Below are 13,273 nucleotides of genomic sequence, written 5' to 3'. Positions count from 1 at the left end.
GGTGGACATTATACAGAGGAACAGGTGTTGATAAATAGTTTATTCTCCAAATTGTATGTATGCCATAGTAGTGAGGAGACGAAGTTATATCTCTCACAGGCTCCGCCCTCTACTGGACTCTATGGGTACTACCTTATCATGCAAGCATTCACCTACTGGCGGGGGGAGGAAGCGTCTCGACGGGGGGAGAAGGTCTCTCCATCCGGGACGCCAGGGGGAATCCCGCCTCCTCCCTATATAATGCACAGATCCCTATGTTGTCTAATACAGGGGTTCCCAAACTTTGCCATGCCAAGGACCCCTAGCATTATCGTCTGGCGGGGACCCCCCTGTTGCATTTATTTTATTTTATTATGAGTACATTATGATGGAGAATATGACAAATGAATCATACAGCTTAATACATTTTATTAATATATATTTGTATTAATAATTAATAATCAGTTATTGTTCTAAACATTTTTTGTATTTATCTTTTGTTTGTCATTCATTAAATTCATTGTGTCTTCTGTTATAAACATTCTTAACACAATATTAAACAGTAATATCAACAGCAAACATATTTTTAAAGCATTTTTAAAGTGATTTATGTCTTTATAATATTATATAATTTTGAACAGTAATATGAAGAATTAACATATATTTATAGCATTTTTTAAAGCTACTTATGCCTTAATAATATTATATATAATATTCAACAGTAATATTAACAATAAACATATTTACATTCATATATATATAAACATCAATATTTGCTACATCCGTGCTCTCATCCAGCTGCAGAGCGAAATATTCACTAGCTCTCACTTGCTCCAAAAGCTGAGCAGATACTCAGGCCGTTTCTCAATCGCGAGGATACTGGCTTGGTAGTCACGTACTTCCAAGTCACTTCCTTCAGAAACGAAGCAAGTATACTTCCAAGCCACGGCTTCGGAAAACGAAGAAGAATGGAACAAGTGTGCCACTCTCTCTAACGGTTTCAACATAAACTGTACCGAAAATAAATACCTCACGATGTCTATCTAATTATGAATTTGCTTTACTTTCACGGAACACATTTTTCGTGATAACAAACAAATGTAATAAAGTAACATATTTACCAACACATGTTCTACGCCACTACATATTTACATTTAAATGTGTGCTGCGTCAGCTCCGCAAGGGTTTTTGAAATTGGTCTGTGCGCAAAGCATTGTGGGGATTTTAAGGAGGCGAAGGCCGTTTCTCAATCGCGAGGATTTTGGCTTCCAAGCCAATATTTAAAGGATGCTACGTCATCGAGTGCCGCCGAAGGACTGTTCCAATCTCCAGCATACTTGGAATTCCACCGAGGCCGCGTCCTTGGTTTGGGGGAAATTTCGAGGCTGCACATGGGTAGACTTCCTGTCCTTAAAATCCCCACAATGCTTTGCGCACGGACCAATTTTAAAAACCCTTGCGGAGAATGGCTGAACCGACACAGCACACATTTAAATGTAAGTATGTAGTGGCGTAGAACATGTGTTGGTAAATATGTTACTTTGTTACATTTGTTTGTTATCACGAAAAATGTGTTCCGTGAAAGTAAAGCAAGTTCATAATTAGATAGACATCGTGAGGTATTTATTTTTGGTACAGTTTATGTTGAAACTGTTAGAGAGAGTGGCACACTTGTTAGCCTGTTCCATTCTTCTTCGTTTTCCGTAGCCGTGGCTTGGAAGTATACTTGCTTCATTTCTGAAGGAAGTGACTTGGAAGTATGCGACTACCAAGCCAGCATCCTCGCGATTGAGAAACGGCCGAAGTCTATCCATGTGCAGCCTCGAAATTTCCCCCAAACCAAGGACGCGGCCTCGGTGGAATTCCAAGTGTGCTGGAGATTGGAACAGTCCTTCGGCGGCACTCGATGACGTAGCATCCTTGAAATATTGGCTTGGAAGCCAGTATCCTCGAGATTGAGAAACGGCCTCAGTTTCACTCTCAGTAGCGACAGCTTGATTCTGATTGGCTTGAAGGGCGGTCGTGTGATTTCAAAAATAAAAATATATATATGAATAAGTAAAAAATATTAAAAGATTGGCATCAAAGGACACATAGATTGATAGATATGCAGTTATTAATAAAATCAAAAAAATAAATAAAATGTAACTTTAAAAGTGGGCCCCCACTTTGAAAAACACTAGTCTAATAAACCTGAGGTTGATCTGTATCCAAGTCTGAGTGTCATTTGATATCTAAATTCTACACTCATACACAATGTTCACCGTACAAATTCCCCACTCGCTGCCCCGATTGTAGCTCCTGTAAGGCAGCGCCATATAGATAGAATTATATTATATGGCTCTGCTGTAAGGGAGGTAGCTAGTGGGCATGCGCAGATGAGAGTGATAAACCGCAGGAAGTGATATCAGAGCGGAGGTACAGGGGCATTATGGCCGGCGTATTACTGTCAGGGAACACACTACGCCTAGAGTAAAGAAAGACTCTGATTAATGCGCTTTACCGTAGTAGTAAAGGGGACATTATGTTGGAGCGCACGCTCACAAGCGCGGCGGTGCGTTCAGGGACCTCAGTAAAAATGTGACCCTTTTTGTGTCGACCCTTCACGGGGAGTTTTGCGGCGGAACGGGTCACCAGAGAGTATCACAGCTTCATAGCTGGGGCCCCACAGCTGAGAGCTTGTCCCCTAACACAAGGTTGTGTGTGTTAACAAAGTGGATGGACAGGACGCTGAAACGGGGTTATTCACTCCAGTTTTGCAGCATCCCACCTCCATTCAAAGGCATGCAAGAGATAAATCTGTCATCCCAGGAGGAGATGGGTTTCCTCTCAGCAGAGATTCAGGCTCTGGTGCAAAAACAGGCGGTGTCTGTTGTGCACCCTCAGCACAGAGAAAGGGGTCTTTATTCCATGTACTTCCTGGTTCTCAAGAAGACAGGGGAATTCAGATCTATTCTAGATCTCCGCTGCCTGAATCGCCACATTGCCTGCAGAAAATTCCGCATGTTAACTATAAAACTATAGGTTACTTACGTAACCCCTGTCTTCAGAGTAACATGAAGTGAGATGTCTCACTATGGGATGCGCCTCATCGCGGAGCAAACAGAAGCATCAATCTCATTACGCCAATCCTGATTGGCTGGTGATCTTGACGTCAGCGTCAGGGGAAATCACCCCCTATAAGTAGCTTGCGACACAACGCATGCGTCATTCAAAATAAGCACCTCTTCTCGCTTCACCATAGCAAGGAGGGCCTTCTGGTGAGACATCTCACTTCATGTTACTCTGAAAACTGGGGTTACGTAAGTAACCTATAGTTCTCATTCATAACACTCCGTTCGATGTCTCACTATGGGATATTGTAGCTCCCGTATTGCCAGACGAGCTTATCTCGAAAATCACCGATCAACCAGAATTTAACAGGTAGAGTCCCGACTCAACAAGGTGCCCAGCACTGCTCGGGCCACGCTTGGAACGGAGTCGTCTAGCCTGTAAAAGCGGACAAAAGTGAGCGGCGAGGACCAGCTCGCCGCTGCACAGATGTCTTGGATGGAAACACCCTTGAACAAAGCCCAGGATGTAGCCAGGCCCCGAGTCGAGTGAGCCCGCAGACCCGAAGGTGCTTGCAAATTCTGACTCGTATAGGCCAAAGCAATTGCCTCCACGATCCAGTGGGAGAGCCGTTGCTTAGTAACAGGCTTGCCCTTGTGAGGGTTAGCCCAGGACACGAAGAGTTGGTCATTAAGACGAAGCTCTTTTGATCTGACCATATATGTGTGTATGCCCGGACCGGACACAACAGATCCTGCTGCTGTTCCCCGGACGAAACCAGCGGCGGAGGAAATGCCTCAATGTCAATTGGGGTACACGAACCAACCACCTTTGGTGTAAAGGCAGGGTTGGGTTTCAACAACACTCTCGTTTGCCCTGGGGCGAACTGAGTGCATGAGGGATGTACAGACAGTGCATGAATATCGCTGACCCGCTTGGCGGATGCCAGGGCCAGTAACAGCACTGTCTTGAGTGACAGATGTTTCATGTCAGCTCCTTCCAGGGGTTCAAATGGGGTCATTCTGAGCCCATTTAAAACCACTGCCAGGTCCCATAAGGGCACCAGCGACCTGGAGACAGGGAGGAGCCTGCGAGTTCCCTTCATAAACCGGCAAACCAAAGGATGTTGGCTAGCCGTCTTACCCTCAAAGCCCACATGGCATGCAGCAATAGCAGCCAGGTACACCTTGATCGTGGAGAAAGCTCTGTGTTTATCGATCAAGTCCTGTAGAAATGATAAAATCACCCCGACAGGACATTGAAAAGAGATGTGTCCTTCTTGAAGGCACCACTTGAAGACACCCTCCACTTACAGTCGTAAAGAGACCTGGTGGAGGAAGCTCTCGCACTCTGAATAGTGTTTATCACCTTCTGAGGGAGTCCCACTGTATTCAGATTGTACCGCTCACGGGCCAGGCCCATAGTGTCCCGCGCTATGGACGTGGGTGAAGGATCGCCCCCCCCGCCTGAGACAATCTGTCCCTGCGTGGTGGGGGCTGCCATGGCTGCCCGCACAACAGCTGATATATCTCCGCCAGTCCGTACGTTGCGGGCTAGGGCGGAAACATCAGAGTAAGTGTGTGGTGTTGCTCCCTCACTCTGGCCAGAGTTGGGGGTAACAGAGCCAGGGGTGGGAACACGCACAGAGGACCCGGAGGTTAATCGTGTACGAGTGTGTCCCCGCCTAACAGTGCGTTTAAATCGTGCATTAAAGAGAACAGCTGTCATTGAGCATTTTTTCTTTATGCGAACAGATTTAACGCTGCTCCGCCGTAACGCACCCACAGCGGACTCACAATCCTTGGATGTGGAGTCCAGTCTGCATAGAGTGGTGCACCTCTGGACAGTAGTTCTGTCCCGAGGTGCATCACTCCCGGTACCTGTGTCGCTCTCAGAGAGAGGAGACGTCTGCCGCTCCAAGGGATCAGTTTGTGTGCCAGTGTGTGTGACTGGAGACAACGCAACCTCCCTTGGCGGTGCATACACAATATCGTGTTGTCTGTCCTCACGAGGACATGGTGTCCTCTGAGAGAAGGCAGGAAGCGTTTTAGGGTGGGGAACACCGCTAAAAGCTCCGGGTAATTTACGTGCGCCCGCTGGAGGTCTCTGCTCTAGAGACCTCTCACCGGGCGACCTTCGTAGATACCCTATCAGCCTGTCTGACATGCGTCCGTGGTGACCACCTTCCGTGAAAGGACAGCACCCGTAGTCGCGTCCCGCACTAGAAAAGTCGGGTGTAGTGCCACTACGCATTACATAATAACCAATACTCTCCGCACGCCGTGGCACGCGGGGTTTAGTTTTATTATGAGACCCATGTTGAGCGGGTGCTTTACGAGGACATTTGTCTGCGTAATCTGACTCTGCTTGGCTGAGATGTCACGCTTACGGCTCCAGCCGGCACTGCGCATGCGTGTGACGGTGGAGCCCTTACGGCCCCAGCCGGCACTGCGCATGCGCGTGACGGTGGTGCCCTTAAAGACCCAGCTGGCACTGCGCGTGCGCGTGGCGGTGGTGCCTTCACAGACCTGTCAATAATCCTCCTTTTGAGAGATGCCGTAGCTGCTCTCAAAAGGGGAAGAATTGGCGGGCTGTTTATTGGTTTTATTGATTTTCTTTTCATCTTTTTGAGCTGCGCCCTCGGCCTGAAGCCTGGATACGTCAGCGGCAAATGTTTTATGACAGAGGAATCAATCAGCATGTGACATGTGTTTGTGCGGACTTGAGGATGGTGTTTAGGCATCTCTCGAGGTGGCGGGAACACAGTCACGGAGGGGAAAAGGAGGGGCTGTCACGCCGCTCGCTTCTTCTTCCTCGACTGCTGGCCGAAATTCTGGGTTGGCTGAGCCTGAGCTGCAGCCGGAACCGGAGAATTTCTCGGCCAACTTGCCCTTTTCTCCAGCCTGGGCTGGGGACTCGGGGTGGGCTGCGACCTCTGCTTGACCGGTGCTTTGAACCTGGCAGAGTTTGCTTGGGTGAAGGACTGCTGCTGCGAGGGCAGCGGCTGGACCCTTCGAGGGAGGCAGAGGTGGAGTGCCTCGTCCTCCTTCTTCTTCGTCTCGCACCTCCTTTGCATGGAGGCGAGAGCGGAGCCGAAAATTCCCTCGGGAAAGATGGGCATATCCAGCACATCTTCCCTTTCTCGGTCAGGGAGGTTGGTGAGGTTGAGCCATCTCGCTCTTTCCTGCACCACCATGATCCCCATGACTTTGCCCGTGGCCTGGACGGCGCAGCGCTGGACACGGAGGCAAATGTCCGTGACCGCTGCCATCTCGTCCAGAGTGGCTGCTCCCGGGCTACCCAACAGGTCCTCGCAGAGCTCCGCTTGGTAGGCGGTTAGCAGCGAGGACACGTTCAGGGCCCTGGCGGACAGCGCTGCAGCTTTATAGGACTTTTCAGTCATTGTGGACTGAAAGCGGTCCGCCCTTGCTGGCAGCGTGGGGTTCCTGCTCGGTGAGGGGCCACCAGCGGTTCCATGGGCGGTATGTGGAGCAGGCTGAGCCTCTCCATTCCATCGCAATCCAGGGAGGAGGCACCCTGGATTGGGACCTTGTTGCTGAAGGGACACTTCATCCAACATTTCCGGAAACACCGGGAGGAGTTGCCTCCCTTTGCCCGCTGTTTGGGGAAGATGCTTCCCCTCGTAGCGGGACCTGGAGGTCTCCTTGGCCATTTCAGGCCACGGAACGTTGAGTCTGACCGCAGCGCGTTTGCACACGGCCTGCAGGTCCATGCTCAGACCGGGCGAAGCTGGTGTGCTGTCGCCCTGGGAGAGCAGCCCTCGCTCCAGGCTTTGCAGCCTTAGCCGGTGACATGAAGGTGTCCTCTTCTTGGTCATCCGACTCGGACAGGAGGAACGCCAGGGCGTCCCCCTCCTCGTCCTCCTCATAGTCCAACTTGAGGACATCCTCTGCGGGTGAGACCATGGTGAGGACATGGTGAGAACCCGTTCCCGCGTGTCTTGTCGTCACCGGGTCCCGGCCTGTCAGGGCGCGGGATTCCGGTTCTGAGGCCATCGCTGACAATGAGCCCCAGACCGACATGGAGAGGGGTTCGCTCTCTGTGGCAGACGCCCCCGTGTCTTGACTGCCGGCCGGCGGGTCCATTAGACATGGGGGGGTCCTGTTCCGACAGGCTAGCTTGTCTCGCTAGCCGTCGGCAGAGGCTCTTCACAGTGAAGCGGACACAATGTCCGCATGAGCCGGGCTTGTCGATGGCACCTCGGGCGTGTTCCAGCCCGAGGCAGGACGAACAGACCTGGTGTGTGTCTGTGCCCGAGATCTTCAACCCGCAGCCGCAGAGTCGAGCCACCGAGTCGAGCCACCGAGTCCCTGACTCCTCTGGTGTGAGGGAGAGGGGCGTCCATCTTTGTCGCCTCGTGGCGTGGAGAGGGCCCGCTCTCGACAGGTGGGACGGGAAAAAAAGGTATTACCCCCTTGTCCTTAATCCGGGGAAAGAGGACGGTGTGGGTCTTTTATTCCCGGAGAATACTGACTGGTGTGGCAGTATGCTCCTCTTTTAATCCTTTTCCCCTCCGTGGGGAAGAGAAAAGAAAAAACGTCCTCGCTACCGTGGTGTCGGTAGAGAGGGAGCGAGCTACAGTAGCAACAAGTGTGTTGCTAGCTTGAAAAAATCGGACCTACCTTACTTTCTCGTAGAGAAGGGCGAGGTCGATTTTTTTCCAAGTACTAACAGCGTTAGTACTTGGGGAAAAAAAAAAGCAGAAGGAGTAGCCGGCGAGCGCCCGTCGACCGAAATGGGTATTTGGGTTCAGTCTGTGGACAGTGAAGCTTGCCCGGCTACTGTGAGATGTGCTTTGAAGCGAGAAGAGGTGTTTGAATGACGCATGCGTTGTGGCGCAAGCTACTTATAGGGGGTGATTTCCCCTGACGCTGACGTCAAGATCACCAGCCAATCAGGATTGGCGTAATGAGATTGATGCTTCTGTTTGCTCCGCGATGAGGCGCATCCCATAGTGAGACATCGAACGGAGTGTTATGAATGAGAACAGTTAATGTGGCTAGTGCAACAGGGCGATTGGTTCACCACCATCGACCTGAAAGATGCATACTTTCATTTGGAAATTGCTCCAGAGCAATCTGCATTTTGCCTTCCAGGGGATAGCATACGAGTACAACAGATTACCGTTTGGCTCCTCCCTATCCCCACGCACGTTCAGCAAATGTGCGGCAACTGTGCTCCAACCGCTGCGCATCCACGGCATGAGAGTTTTCTTTTACCTGACGACCTCATATGCGTCTTTCACACCAGCGCTTTTCAGTTTCTAGCTCCGAGCGGGAGCTTTTCTGGTTCAGCTCCGGTTTCCCTTTTCAGCTCCCGCTCTGTGCACACCGCCCACTGGCGCCCCAGAGCTGCCCTTGCTGCGTCATGGCGTCACCGTTTACATCGCTGATTTGCCCCCCAACGGCAGCTCACAACAACAACAACAACAACTGCGTCGGGTCGATGATCGTGTTGCTTTTAATCACACGAAGCCAGAATAAATTGAATAACCACTTCTCCAACCTTATACTTTTCTCCAGAGTGCCGTGGTTCATTGTTTATTAATGTGTTTCTGCAGCATTTACCGACCGCTGCAGTGCTGGCTGCTCTTCCACGGGAGTTTATTCTCCCGTTAGCTCCCGGTTAGCTCACACTGCAACGGCCGCTCTAAAGTATTCACTGTCCGACTCACACAAGCAGCTGATGCATATCCCCAGCTCCCCTTAGCCTATGTTTCATTAAAGCTTGACTGTGCGTGTGTGTGAAACGAGCCATGTTGTGTGTGTGTGCGAGCGAGAGAGAGCGCACCGGTACTGGAAATCGTTGTTGTTAGCTTCTGGTGCTAGCAAGCTACGCTAACAGATATAAGGTGTTTTTTCAACAACAAAGTGGAGGAGAGTCCTCTCCTGTCAGACTGAGAGACTCAGTGAGCTAAAGGACTGTCAGTGTTATCTCAGTGGGTCTCAAACGTTTTGGTCACCATTAATGTAAACAATTATTTCCGAGGCACACATTTATATGATCATTATAGTTATACAAAAATAAGAGAATAAATTAAAAACAGGTATGAAATACTATATGACAGTAAAAAAAGAATAAAGTTTAAAAGGTTGATTTGTAAAATATCCATAAAGAAAAAGTAAATCTGTTTCATATGGGTGTTGAGAGAGGTATCCATAGATCTCTTCATGTTGCTCTCAAAGTGCACCAGATTGATGCATTAAACTTTAATGTTTAAAAATAAATCTTCCGGGGGAGCTTGTCCCTGGACCCCCCTATGTGAGGTCCACACACCACCTGTAAAAATAGCACTTTACCCCTGCTTACACCTATATGCCGTGAGCTGATTATCGAGCCTTCATTGTAACAGTTGCGGGTACGTTGTGTATATGCGTGGGGATTGTTGCAGTAGAAAATTCCACTGTCGCGCCCGGTACATTAATGGGAAACTCTAAATGTTTGAGCACCCTCTATGAAACGTCAAGCTACCCCACAGCACCCCCAAAATAAATCTCTGGCACCGCCACTGAGCCTGACTATTTGTGTTGGGGGGGGCCCGACTTTTTTCTTTCTCCAAAGTGGGGGCCTGACAGAAAAAGTTTGAGAACCACTGCCTTAACGTCAGCCAAGAGAGTGTCCGAGTTAACCGCTCTGTCGGTGCAACCGAGTTGCTTGTTGATTCGGGGTGACCGGAGCGGGGCGGCACTCAGACCGAACCCCCTTTCTCCGTCTGCCTATAGGCGTATGGGGGGGAGCCCTCAGCACTGTTTCCGGGCACACTTTTCGCGAGGTAAGCGCATCAGGATGTGCTCTCTCAGCCGCAGCCCGGACTTCTCCACGGTTACAACCGAGGGAGAGGTGAGTGAGGCGCAGCGGGCGCTAAAGCCAGTCAGGGACAGTGAGGTGGAACGGTGTGTCGGACAACAGTGCGTGTATACAGCGGAGCCTGTGAGAGATATAACAAGGGTTTACGTATGGTAACCCTTGTTATATAAGCACAGGCGGAGCCCTCTACTCGGAGCACTGTCTGTCCTATACCGCTCGCTGAAGAGAGGTGTAGGATGACGGTCAGGAGGCGAGGCCTCCTTTTATACGGTGAGATGTGCGCATTCAGGTAGGCCCGCCCCGGTGCCGGCTACGTCTATAGAAGTCTCAGTAGGTGAATGCTTACATGATAAGGTAGTACCCATAGAGTCCAGTAGAGGGCTCCGCCTGTGCTTATATAACAACGGTTACCATACGTAACCCCTCGTTTCAGGGTAATTTTAGATTTTTATAAAAAGCCTTGAAGAAAAGAGACCGATGACTCACTCATTCCAGCTATTTCTTGACCAACAGCTGGGTCTAAAAGCGAATGCACACAACATTTGAAGAGTCCCTTACTCACACTCATAAATCTACACAAAAGTCAGGTGACACATGGTGACGAGACTCTGCTATCATTGAACTTTAGTGCCATGGGCATAATGGAAAACAAACACATGAATGAGTGAGTGTTCTTTTAAATCAGCCTTGGACAGCTTGCCAATGAACAAGTATAAATCCTCCATTTGTCCTGCCATTTGACTACCATATTCTGTTTGTATCAATCAAACTCATTGTACACATTGAAGGTGACCCTCCATCATTTGAGTCAGACATGAGTGACGTAGTCCACAGATTGGTGGTGGTGCGTGAGGGAAGACCTCCGGCAGCTGACTCTGTTTGGACCTCACATGCCAGAGAGCGTGTCTGCTGGCTGACGACAGACTCGTCCTCCTGTAGCTGTCTCCGGGAGACTTCCCTGTCAATCAGCAGTCATAACAATGAAGCATGGCAGTGAACCTCAACCTTAACACGTCACCGCCCTCACAGTGAGAGAAAATCATCTTTGAAATATGTCTGAATGCTGGTTGGGTATTTTTGTTGATGGGTAAGTAATATGTTTCATAATAATAGAAAAAACAGAGAAGGGATAAATACATTAATATTGAAGGAAATTTTGTTGAAATGGCAAATCAGAAATTAATGTATATGTTCCAACTTCCGTTTAAGTCTACTAAAGTATTTTTATGTTAAAATTATTTTTCAAAGGATTTTTTAAATGGGTAATGTTACGTTTTAATGATTTTATCCCCTTTAAAATGCATAACACACATATGCAGACCACCCATACTCTATTGATTCTGATAGGCATGTGGCTTTGCTATCTGATTTATTATATTGTGTACATTTTTGATGTCTTACGAATGAAACCATTAAAGATTACAAACATATAACATAAGTCCCTTCACTAAAACCCTCACACCTTGTACAGGACATGTTTAAAAGTGGGGTAAGTGCTGACACAGATACAGACTGCATTACTAAAAGTACTTAAAATATCTTCTTTGATGCATCCTCACATTTAAAGTGGTTGGGGCATAAACTTTGTTGCAAAGCCAATAGCTAAACTGGCAGTCAAATGGAGCAAAGTTAGTGAGAACGGTGTTGTTGTTCTTCATCCTAAATGTATTGCTGTGACACAACACTTACAAATTCACATAATATGCCTATTTTTAGTTGTGTAAAAGGAACATCAACTAAGCCAGCGTTAGGCTGATATCACCACGTATGATCTTTAAAGGTTATTCAGATCTCTTTTTTGCAGTTGTAAAAAAAGTGCCCAGTTGAGGGGAATCGATATTGAGGTTGTGAAATGGACCTGAAAAATAGGACACTATAAAGTGAACAGCTGTGAAGCCTCACTTGGTTTCACTTTTCACAGAAGTGTATGGTATGTGCCGGATATTTAAAGATGTTGGTTGGAGTATAGGGGACACAGAGAATCTTAAAACATATCTGTAAAATGTTGTACATTCTTCATCCTAAAACTGTTCCTTGTAAAGTTGCTCAAAGGCCAAGCTAGTTAGGACGTGTTTATGGTTTGTACAGCATAATAAAACAAAGATGTTTTTACTGTAGGAAATTATGATGTTTTACAACATTCTGAAAAGTTGGCTGCAAATGAAAAAAGAATGAAAACAGAAAATCTAAACATTGGATAAGGCCAGGTTTTTTATATGTAATTGTATATTATGAAAAAATACTTTCAACAGAAACCTCGAGAGCAGATAGGAATGAAACCAAAAGGTTTTAAATACATAGTGATATATATTATATATATATATTGTTGATTTTTTGGGCGGTGGTGGCGAAGTCGATAGGGACTTGGTTCGGCAACTGGAAGGTCACCAGTTCAAGTCCCGGCAAGACCGAGTGCTACCGAGGTGTCCCTGAGCAAGGCACAGTTCCCTACACTGCTCCCAGGTGCCGTTCAAAATGGCAGCACACTGCTCCTAACACTAGGATGGGTCAAATGCAGAGAAACAATTTCCCCACGGAGATTAATAAAGTATATCAAAATGTACATGGTAAACAATCTAACAAATATAACAACTATACTTCCTCAGTTGATGAATAATATTAGGACAATTCTTTTTTCTCCTAAACGTTATCTGATTAGCTAATGAAAGAAGACACATAATGGAAGCAACGTATTTAAATAAAATCACTAGTGCATAATAGTTTCACCTTTAAATGAATTCATATAAGCCCTGATCTTGGCTTTCCTGTTTGCTTATACGTGTTCCTGTTATTAAAACTGTAGACATATTAATAAGGTTTTAATAACATCCTTGCTAATCTATCAACAAACAGCCGTCCATAAAACGATTACAGATACTTCAACAGCCGAGTGTGGGCAGCTGTGATTCTGAACCGAGTCGGATCATTAGTGAGCTGCTGAATCAGGCTCATGTTGTTATTGGCTCCTCAGACAGGTCTCAAAAGAGCTTTATTCAGTATCAGCCCACACACCACTGTAAAGGCTCTGAGCTAGTGTTACCTTTAGCTTACATTACACAGGGGAATGTCGAGAGATTACACGAAACAGACCAAACAAATGGGGTACCATCAAATTAAAATGTACTGTGTCTTATACTTCTAAATTCAATAACCTCAATGCTTTTCAGTAAGCAATTAGCATCATGATTCTTGCTCACACATTCAGTAGCACAGCAAATGGGCTTTTCCTGTTGCATCGTGGTCTATCAGAGCAGCTGTCACAGGATAAATTGATATCCCTGCCTCAAAGATGCTATGATGGTTTTCTTCTATGATGAGGTGTCATGTGTCAAAAAGAAGATGATATCATTGTTGACTGCAGAGATGTAGTTTTGATATGTGAAGCTTGGACAAAAAAGAGAAAAATAAACTTCTA

This window comes from Pseudochaenichthys georgianus, chromosome 9 (genome assembly GCF_902827115.2).
Source record: "Pseudochaenichthys georgianus chromosome 9, fPseGeo1.2, whole genome shotgun sequence".
NCBI lineage: Eukaryota > Metazoa > Chordata > Actinopteri > Perciformes > Channichthyidae > Pseudochaenichthys > Pseudochaenichthys georgianus.
This window is presented reverse-complemented; position numbering follows the sequence as displayed.